The following is a 10206-nucleotide window of genomic DNA, read 5'->3' on the forward strand; positions in this document are numbered from 1 at the left end:
CCTATTGTGATGCGGCCAGTGGCTTGGGTTTTTTCATTGAACCTTTTTTTGTTTGTTTGTTACAAGAGAGGATCTGGAGGGAGAGAAGTGATGATATGGTAAAATTTGGCAGCAATGTTTAAAATACCAACAAAACATTTCCTTAAAAACCGATTTCCTTCCTAGTTAGTGGTGAGGGGAATATTATTTTATGATCACAGCCAGGAAAGGGCTCCATTTCCTATGATCTCTCTCTAGTCTGCCATCTGCTTTCTCAGCTTTGAGGGTCTGGACGTGGGGTGGGTTGTGTATCTGGGAGCAGGAAAACTCAAAGAAAATTGGTTGGTGTCGTGGCCAAACTCATACCAAATTGCTTTAAGCCCAGAAGGCAATTTAATAATTTACTGTGAGAACTACAAACAGCAAGGTCAACAACAAACTCCCTCCTGACGGGAAATCTGATTTAAAGAATAAGGTTCAGAGGATCTGAGCAAGCAAGATACTTATAGAGGCTGTGGGACTTAAAACCAACAGGGACCTGTGTGATCATCAGGCCCAACATCCCTCACTTTATAGAGGAGGAAACCACCTATAAAAATATCAGTTAATTCTCGTTGTTTTATAAATGAGGAAATGGCCTATAAAATAGATATGACTAAGGTTCATTTTAGAGATGAAGTGCCTTATCTAGTCATCCAAGTGACCCTGATCGTGAATGGGTACAGGACTGGAGCCTCCATCTGGCTTCAGATACTTCCTAGCTGTGTGACCCTGGGCAAGTCACTTAACCCCCATAGTTTAGCTCTCTTCTGCCTTAGAAACAATACACAGTATTTGGTTCTAAGGTGGAAGGTAAGGGTTAAAAAAAAGGATTGGAGCCTCCAAGAGCAAATCCATATAGGCCAGCTTGATGTAGGGTAGACTGGCATTCCAGGTACCTATGCCCTATGGGCATCATGCCAAAAGAAGCAGGAAAATCATTTTCAGGGGAACATAGGCACTGAAGTAAAACTGCAGAGAAGGTGAAGCTTGGGACACAATGGATTGACCTGTAATCCTACCTGTGTGACCCAGGGCAAGTCACTCCTTCTACAGACCTTAGCTTCCTCTTGTGATGAGGGATGGATGAGATCACCTCTCAGGTCCTGGAAGTTCTAGAGCTGACGTCCCTTTCTTGGTGCCTCTCATCCTAGTCCACCAGGATCTAACAGCAGATTTCAGTGAATTGCTAAATATAGGGGCAGCTAGGTGGCTCAGTAGATTGAGAGCCAGATCTAGAGAGGGGAAGTCCCATGTTCAAATTGGACCTTGGATACTTCCTTACTGTGTTCAGCCCTGGGTGGTACTTCTTAGTGTGTATCGATTCTAAGATGAAAGGGAAAGAAGGAAGGAAGGAAGGAAGGAAGGAAGGAAGGAAGGAAGGAAGGAAGGAAGGAAGGAAGGAAGGAAGGAAGGAAGGAAGGAAGGAAGGAAGGAAGGAAGGAAGGAAGGAAGGAAGGAAGGAAGGAGGGAAGAAGGAGGGAGGCAGGGAGGGAAGGGAAGGGAAGGGAAGGGAAGGAAGGAAGGAAGGAAGGAAGGAAGGAAGGAAGGAAGGAAGGAAGGAAGGAAGGAAGGAAGTTAGGAAGGAAGGAAGGAAGGAAGGAAGGAAGGAAGGAAGGAAGGAAGGAAGGAAGGAAGGAAGGAAGGAAGGAAGGAAGGAAGGAAGGAGGGAGGGAGGGAAGGAGGGAAGGAGAGAAGAGAAAGAATACACAAATAACTAAAATTTTGAAGAGAATGTAGTCATGGCTTCAAAAGAAGTGTCAACATGGAAATCTAGAGATCCCCAGTTTATTTAATTGGAGTATAGAAACCTCAGGTTTTGACCTTGTCACAGGAGAGTTTCCCCCTGAGGGAAGGTCCCTCTTCACCAGACAGTGAACTTCCTGGTCGTTTGGGTGGGAACAGCTAATCCCATCCAATATTAAACATCCCTTTTGTCCCAATGGTTTCTTCCCCCTAGGCTAAAGTCCATGACCAAGGTGACCCAGCCCTAGGCTGAGTCTTTCCCTTTTGTGTCCATTGTAGGGCCCCAGCCCCTCACTATTATTCCTGTCTTCAGGAACTCTTCATTTTCCTTTCTCACCATTGTAAAGTCAATCAACTGTCCCTCTAATCCTAAAGCCCCCAGGTCATCTAGAGTGGTATAGAGGTTCCCCAAGTTCTTTTGTTCCTCGGAGTCCATCCTGAGTCGGTGGCACTCCCAGGGGCTGGTGACCAGAGCGTCTTGACTCTGGTGCAGTCTTGGAAAGCAGCTCTATTGTCGTAGTAGCAGCGCTAACCCCTTTTCCCTTGATTAAAGAGTGATTTTGACTATTTAATAGTTCTGTGTTTTTTCTAGTTGACATTAATGGAGGTCCCACCGAGATCCGAAGTCCCCGCGGCCTGAGCCCTCCAGCTAACGAGGACCCCAGACTTGAGGTACCTCACACAACCTGTTTGGGGTTGGGTCAGGAGTCCGGTTAGCAAGGGCCAGGTAAGCGGCTCTCTCGGAGGTAGGACTCGCATCTCTGGTTTGGGAATAACTCGCTCTTTAATTAAGGGATCCTTAGTCAACTTGTCCATAGTCATTGGACATGGGTAACAGCTTGTCTGTTGTCCCAAAATTTGGTGGGGCGGTCTGTAGCCCAAAGAAATACGGCCGAAAGTTATATGGTTTCAAAGTATGGACCTGATGCAAGCAAGTATTTAGAGAAGTGGCAAGCGATGACAAAGGCCAATCCGAAGGTAAGCTGGCCAAGGTGGGGTTCACTTAATGAGGAAAGGATGTTGTTTCTGCAGTCTGTTTTAAGTGAAGTAGGTCAAGAAATTGAAGGAGACGAAAGAGAAATCTTCAACCAATGGCTCGAGGAGTACACCCAGAGAAAACACAGGTCAGAACGATCCGTAGAACAAGAGACGGGTAAGAACAAGAGAAAGGTAAGGGAGGAGGAGGAGAATCAAGGTGAACAAGGCAGGGAAGCCACTAAAAAGCAAATAGCTGATTTACAGAAGGAGGTAGAAAGCCTTAAGGAACTCCTGAAAGGCTCTAGCAACCCAGCAACCTCTTTAGACAGCATACCTGAGCCCCTAGAATCGCCTGAGGCACCCATCCCTCAATTCCCTTTTAAAATTAAGGGAAGGGAAGGAACCAAAACAATGCAGGTATCTTTTACTCCTTGGACAAAAACAGAGCTCAGAGCCATGGCCAAGGAATTCCCAAAGGCTAGAGAAAACCCCATAGAATTTGCCAAGGAATTTGAATTAACTCTCTCTACATACCAGCCTGGCCTATCAGACCTTTACCAGCTAGCTCACATACTAGTAGGTTCAGGAGATGCAGCCCACTGGTTTAAAACTGCAAGTTGGGAGAACCCTTTAGAATATATTAATCAGTTAATGGCCAGAAAGGAAGGACCTGAAATCCATCTTCAGGAGGCAAAGAAGATGGGAGAGGCTTTGTTAGAAGCAATCCCCAAGGCCTTTCCAAAATCTGTAAATTGGGGAAAAATCCAAACTTGCACTCAGAAAGAAGGAGAATCTGTATTTGATTTTTATAATAGATTTTTAGATACCTTCAGGGCAAATTCTGGACTTTCCCCAGATAGCCCAGACACCTTAGTCACCTTTAACACCCTCTATGTGGAAGGGTTAAATAAGGCCCTTGCAAATCTCCTCAAGAGAGGGAAAGTAGACTGGAATTTAACTCCCACCCCTGACCTAGTCTATCTAGCAAGTAAATTCCAACAAACACTGACAGAAGAAAAGGAGAAGGCAGCAGAGGAAATGACAAATAAAACCAACCAGATCATGAATTTGCAGTTAAAACACTGGGAGCAGAAGGAGAAAAGACCGACTGAACCCTATTCTGCTGAAAAAGCAGGCGGGAGGCAAAGAGCGTGGAGATGTCACTTTTGCCACCAGACTGGGCACTTAAAAAAAAAGACTGCCATCGGCTCCAGGGTAAGAGGGAAAGACGCCAAGGTAAGTTTCAATACCACTCAGGAAAGTTCCCCCGAAAGGAACTTCATGAGGAAGCCTCACAATGACGGGGCTCCGAGGGTATCAAGGGGGTTTTCACTGTGGTGTCCGCCTCCCCAGTGGGCATCACTCACATTGTGATTGTATCCCATCCTATTGAGATTCTCATAGATACTGGGGCCACAATGTCAGTTTTAAACCCCACGGCCTTTCCTAGCCCCCTTCCTCGGAGTGACCAAAAAGTTTCAATAGTGGGGATCACGAACCACATGCAATCTGTTTACTTGTCTCAACCCCTCCCATTTATTCTGGGAGAGGTGAAAGATATGCACTCCTTTCTTCTTTCCTCAGATGCCCCCCTGCATCTTTTGGGTAGAGATTTCTTAGACAAATACAAAGCCACAATTGAATTTTCCCCAGGAAAAGAAATAAGGCTTTCCCTATCCCCATCGGATGCCCCTCCCACCTTCCAAATACTTACAGCTCCCATTATAGCCTATGATCTTCCGCAGCTGGAGGAAGTTCCTTCCTCTCTGTGGGCTACTGATTCTTCTGACATCGGGAGAATTTTAAGCGCTCCCCCAATACAAGTTCAGTTAGACCCATCCAAACCCCTTCCAAGGGTCCCTCAATATCCCCTCTCACGGGAAGCGACAGAAGGAATTAGACCATTAATTGATAGTTATCTAGAGGCAGGTATTTTGATAAAATGTACCAGCCCTTGCAATTCACCCATACTGGGTGTCCGAAAGCCTGGAGGCCGAGGGTGGCGCCTAGTTCAGGATTTAAGAGCAGTAAATGCCTGTGTTATCCCCAGAGCTCCAGTAGTCCCCAACCCCCACAACCTTTTAAATCAAATCCCACACAGTGCAAAAATTTTCACTGTAGTTGATTTATGCAGTGCTTATTTCAGTGTGCCACTACATGCAGACAGCCAATTACTTTTTGCTTTCACCTGGGAAGGAATTCAGCTCTGCTGGACTGTTCTGCTCCAGGGTTATACAGAGAGTGCCACATATTTCTCCCAAGTACTAAAAGCAGACCTTGCTGGCCTTAAATTTCCATTTGGGTCCACCTTACTCCAGTATGTGGATGACCTACTTCTGTGTTCCCCAGATGCCCAGTCTTCCAGGGAAGATTCGATTGTGCTCCTTAAGTCCTTAGCACAAAAAGGCCATAAGGTATCTAAAGAAAAAATGCAGTTTGTCTCTTCACAGGTGAAGTTTCTGGGACATCTAATATCAGCTGAAGGGCGTAGCCTGGATCCCGCCAGAGTAGCTGCTATATTGAATTTCCCAAGGCCCAAAACAAAAAGACAGCTTCGAGGGTTCATGGGATTAGCTGGTTACTGTAGGTTATGGGTCCCATCTTTCTCTTTAGTAGCCAAGCCCCTTTTTGATCTCCTCAAGGCCTCATCCCCAGAACCTCTGATTTGGAATGAGGCTGCAAAAATTGCTTTCATGGACTTAAAGTCAGCTCTTTCTAGCTCCCCAGCCCTGGGGCGTCCAAATTATTCACTACCCTTTCACCTTTTCCTTTTAGAAAGAAATGGGATTAGCCTGGGAGTTTTGAGCCAGAAACATGGAGACCACTTTAGGCCTCTTGGATACTACAGTAAAAGTCTAGATTCAGTGGCAAGAGGGCTACCATCATGCCTAAGGGCAGTAGTGGCAGCTTCAGATTTACTAGAACTAGTAGAAGAAGTGACATTAGAATCTCCTTTAACACTGCATGTCCCACATGCAATAGAGGTGCTTTTGAACTCTCATCACACTCAGCATTTTTCCACAAGCCGCCTTGCAAAGCTAGAAGCCTCTCTCCTGGCTAAGTCCAACATCACCATTTCTAGGTGTAAAACCCTTAATCCAGCCACTTTCCTGCCAGATATAGAGGAAAGTGACAGGGATTGTACTGAAGGGCATGATTGTGTTAACATTGTTGATTCTGTTTTAAGTCCACGAGAAGATCTCCAGGAAAAAGAACTGGAGAACCCAGATTTTTCCTGGTATACAGATGGCTCTTGTCTCCGAAATGAATCTGGCATTTTAGTGGCCGGATATGCCATCACTACCACTGCAGAAGTCATTGAAGCAGGACATCTCCCTTCGGCATTTTCTGCTCAGCAAGCCGAATTGGAAGCAGTAACCAGAGCCTGTGAGCTGGCCAAAGGAAAGCGGGTAAACATATATACGGATAGCAGGTATGCATTCGGGGTGGCTCATGATTTTGGAATGTTGTGGCAGCATAGGGGATACCTAACTTCCTCTGGAACCCCCATCAAGAATGGGGCACAAGTCCGGAGACTGTTAGAAGCCCTCTTACTACCAAAGGCAATAGCAATTATTAAAATCCCAGGGCACTCCCGAGAGAATTCTCCCCATGCAAAGGGAAACGCCCTAGCAGATCAGTATGCCAAAGAAGCTGCCAGGCAGCTCCCAACTACAATAGGTCTGACACTTTCAGATAAGGAAGAAGTTTGAACTGGCTAAGTATTCTTTTTCTTTTAAAATTTCTTTCATTCACATGTTATCTCTCTGAACCATAGAGGTATTGGTAAGTTTATTGCCCTTGAGAATTTTATTTACCCTGAGCAAAGTCCCTTTTAAGTAGAGAACCTAGAAAGGACAGATCTATTCCCCAAACTTAGTGGAAGTAAGAAAAGTTTAAAAAGGGAACATTTTTACCTGACTGACGGTTTGAAAGTGACAGCTGAGAATTTGCAGCAAAGATTCCAGAGTGCTAATTTGTCTCAAAGTAGTATCAGAAGAGGTTAGGAAGAAATGATGGAGCCTAGAAATGATTGTTCATAATATGAGATAAATATTTTAAATCTGGACCATGGTTATGGTTAAGTAGCTAAAAGGAATGAAATCAATTTCAAAATGCCTAGCATCTCAACCTCCCTAAAGGGGGGTGTGTGAGTTGAGTGTATAAGGCTTTAAATTTAGGAAAAATTAGAAGCATTTTAATAGTGAGAATTTTTCTGCTTTTATATTTCTACAGTTTGTAGGATTTTATATTTTGGTAAAGTAAGGCAATCTTTCTGATTAAGCATGTAAATTACATGATTTTATGATTTGTGTGGAATTACAGATTTGAAGTTAGCAGTGTGGATAATCCTTATAGTGAATAAGCATATAGGGAGTAGATCAAGTCCTGTTAAAGAATGTGTTTATAGATCTCTCTTAAGTTTTCTCTTGCAGCAGCAAGGAAGCTGGCTGATACCAAAGGAGGAGCCTACCAGAGGACAGAAGTCTGCGAGAGTGGAGGCTGAAGACATCATCAGGACCCACCGGATGTGAAAGACTTAAGACTTTGGGAATTGGGGTAGTGTTTTGATTGTTAGTCAGTTTTTGGCCAAAGGCAGACTGCCTGCCTTTCTGGCTCAATTGTCAATGCGCCGGTGGCATTGGGGAACGCCCCCAAATGCCAATCACCAATATCTGTGTCCCTAGACTTTCTCACCAGTAGGGGATGGAGTTCAATCCCATATAGCATTACTCATTTGTCCATGTTTGGTCAGCGACGTTTGGTCTTGACCAAAAGGGGGGTGTGTCAACATGGAAATCTAGAGATCCCCAGTTTATTTAATTGGAGTATAGAAACCCCAGGTTTTGACCTTGTCACAGGAGAGTTTCCCCCTGAGGGAAGGTCCCTCTTCACCAGATAGTGAACTTCCTGGTAGTTTGGGTGGGAACAGCTAATCCCATCCAATATTAAACATCCCTTTTGTCCCAATGGTTTCTTCCCCCTAGGCTAAAGTCCACGACCAAGGTGACCCAGCCCTAGGCTGAGTCTTTCCCTTTTGTGTCCATTGTAGGGCCCCAGCCCCTCACTATTATTCCTGTCTTCAGGAACTCTTCATTTTCCTTTCTCACCATTGTAAAGTCAATCAACTGTCCCTCTAATCCTAAAGCCCCCAGGTCATCTAGAGTGGTATAGAGGTTCCCTAAGTTCTTTTGTTCCTCGGAGTCCATCCTGAGTCGGTGGCACTCCCAGGGGCTGGTGACCAGAGCATCTTGACTCCGGTGCAGTCTTGGAAATCAGCTCTGTTGTCGTAGTAGCAGCGCTAACCCCTTTTCCCTTGATTAAAGAGTGATTTTGACTATTTAATAGTTCTGTGTTTTTTCTAGTTGACAGAAGGCCCCACCGATGGATATTAACTTATTTTATACAGTGCCTTCAGGTTTGCTAAGCACTTCTTTCCACAATAATCCAGGGCCACACTAGTTATTAAAGGAAAACAAGGTGCCTAGGACCCTGTGCCAGAAGTTCGCGAAGCCTTGCGTTTGTAAAATCAAGAAGGAATAATTAACTTTAGGGGGGAAGGGGCGGGGGTGGGGACGGGGACCAGATCAGGAGACCGGAGGGAAGGGGAGGGAGCAATCGGCCGGCCCTCCTAGAACCTTTTTCAAAGCTTCAGGAAGGAGATGCAGGTAGTGGCTTGTTTCCGCCCCTTTCTGAAGTTGGCCAATGGTTGGGTCCGATGCTGGAAACTGACCTGGGCGTGGTGGTGGAAGGCGTTGGGGAGGAAGGAGCGCTGCCTGGGGGAACGGGGGAGGAGTGAGGGGAGGATTCTCGGAGCTGAGCGGGAGGGAAGGAATGAGCCAGCTCGTAGCAGATGGATGGGCACCCACTGGGCCTCCCGCTGAGAGCCAAGGGGCGCGAGGCTGTGGTCTGGGTCCTAGTGCCCCCGTCCTGTCACTCCACGAGAAAAGACGAGGAAGCCAAAGAAGGTGTGCAGGGCTTCCCTTCTTGAACTGCTTCTCTGAACTGGGTATTTATTTCCTGAGCTCTTTGGAGGTTACACAGAATTCAAAGAAACAGATTTGCCCCGGCTTAGGGGGGCACAAAGGTTGCAGACGACTGAGAATGGGTGTGGGGACCAGGAAAGGTTTCATGTCATGTAGAGGGCAAGGCTTGAGGGAAGTCTTAAAGGAACTCAAAGAAGGAGGATTCGGGGCAGCTGGGTGGCTCAATGGATGGAGAGCCAGGCCAAGAGACAAGGAGGACCTGGGTTCAAATATGGCCTCAGACACTTCCCAGCTGTGTGACCCTGGACAAGTCACTTCACCCCCATTGCCTAGTCGTGACTGCTCTTCTGCCTTGGAACCCATACACAGTACTGATTCCACGATGGAAGGTGAGGGTTTAAAAAAAGAGGAGGACTCTAGGCATGGGGAGGCAGCCAGGACACAAGCACCCGGATGGTTGCAAAGTTGGATGAAATTCAGCCAGAGTATGCTTTGAAAGAAGCTACAGACCCTCACCATTTGCCCCAAATAAGAGCAAGGCTGATACAAGCATACACTGTCTGCTCAGAATAACCAGTTTACAGTGTCAGAGAATCAGAGCTGGGAGGCACCACTGAGATGCCTCAGTCCAAGCCCCTCTTTTTATAGATGAGAAAATTAAGGTTCTTAGAGGAGCTGTGACTTATCCAGGGTCACACATATATTAAATGGTTTTCTGGTCCGAGATCCAATGCTCTTTCTACAGCAGGCTGCCCAAGCAACATATATATTTTTTTAAACATCACTTTTATTTGGTCAATTTCAAATATTATTCATTGAATACAAAAATGATTTTCTTTTCCTCCCTCGCCTCCTGCCATCCCTCCCTTAGCCGACGTGCAATTCCACTGGGTATCACATGTGTCCTTGATCAGAACCCATTTCCATGTTGTTGGTATGTGCGCTAGGATGTTCATTTAGAGTCTCCATCCCCAGCCATGTTCCCTAGACCCACATAGCCAAGCAGTTGGCTTTCTTCGGTGTTTTTGTTCCCACAGTTTGTCTTCTACTTATGGATAGTGTTTTTTCTCAGATCCCTGCAGGTCCAAGCAACATAGTCTATGTCTCTCTCTGTCTCTCTCTGTCTCTGTCTCTGTCTCTGTCTGTCTGTCTGTCTCTCTCTTTCTCCTTCATTTTTTTGGGGTAGGCTGAATACAATTCTGCAATTTATTTCTCCAGGCATGAAACTATCTCCTGTTCCTTTGCTATCTGCCAAACCTGCCTCTCCTCACTTAAGTCTCTCCACCTCAGGGAAGTAGGATAAAAAAGAAAGATGATTGCTGGCATGGGCATTGTGCCCCCAGAAACTCAGGCAAACTATTATCAGGGAAATTCCTTTGCTCCCTACTATCATTATGACTCCTAACCCCCAAGTCAGATAACTCCTATAAGACCCTGAGAAGATTATCCTCCTTGGATTGTCCTTTAGATTTAAGAT

The sequence above is a fragment of the Monodelphis domestica genome, chromosome 5 (assembly GCF_027887165.1).
Source record: "Monodelphis domestica isolate mMonDom1 chromosome 5, mMonDom1.pri, whole genome shotgun sequence".
Lineage (NCBI taxonomy): Eukaryota > Metazoa > Chordata > Mammalia > Didelphimorphia > Didelphidae > Monodelphis > Monodelphis domestica.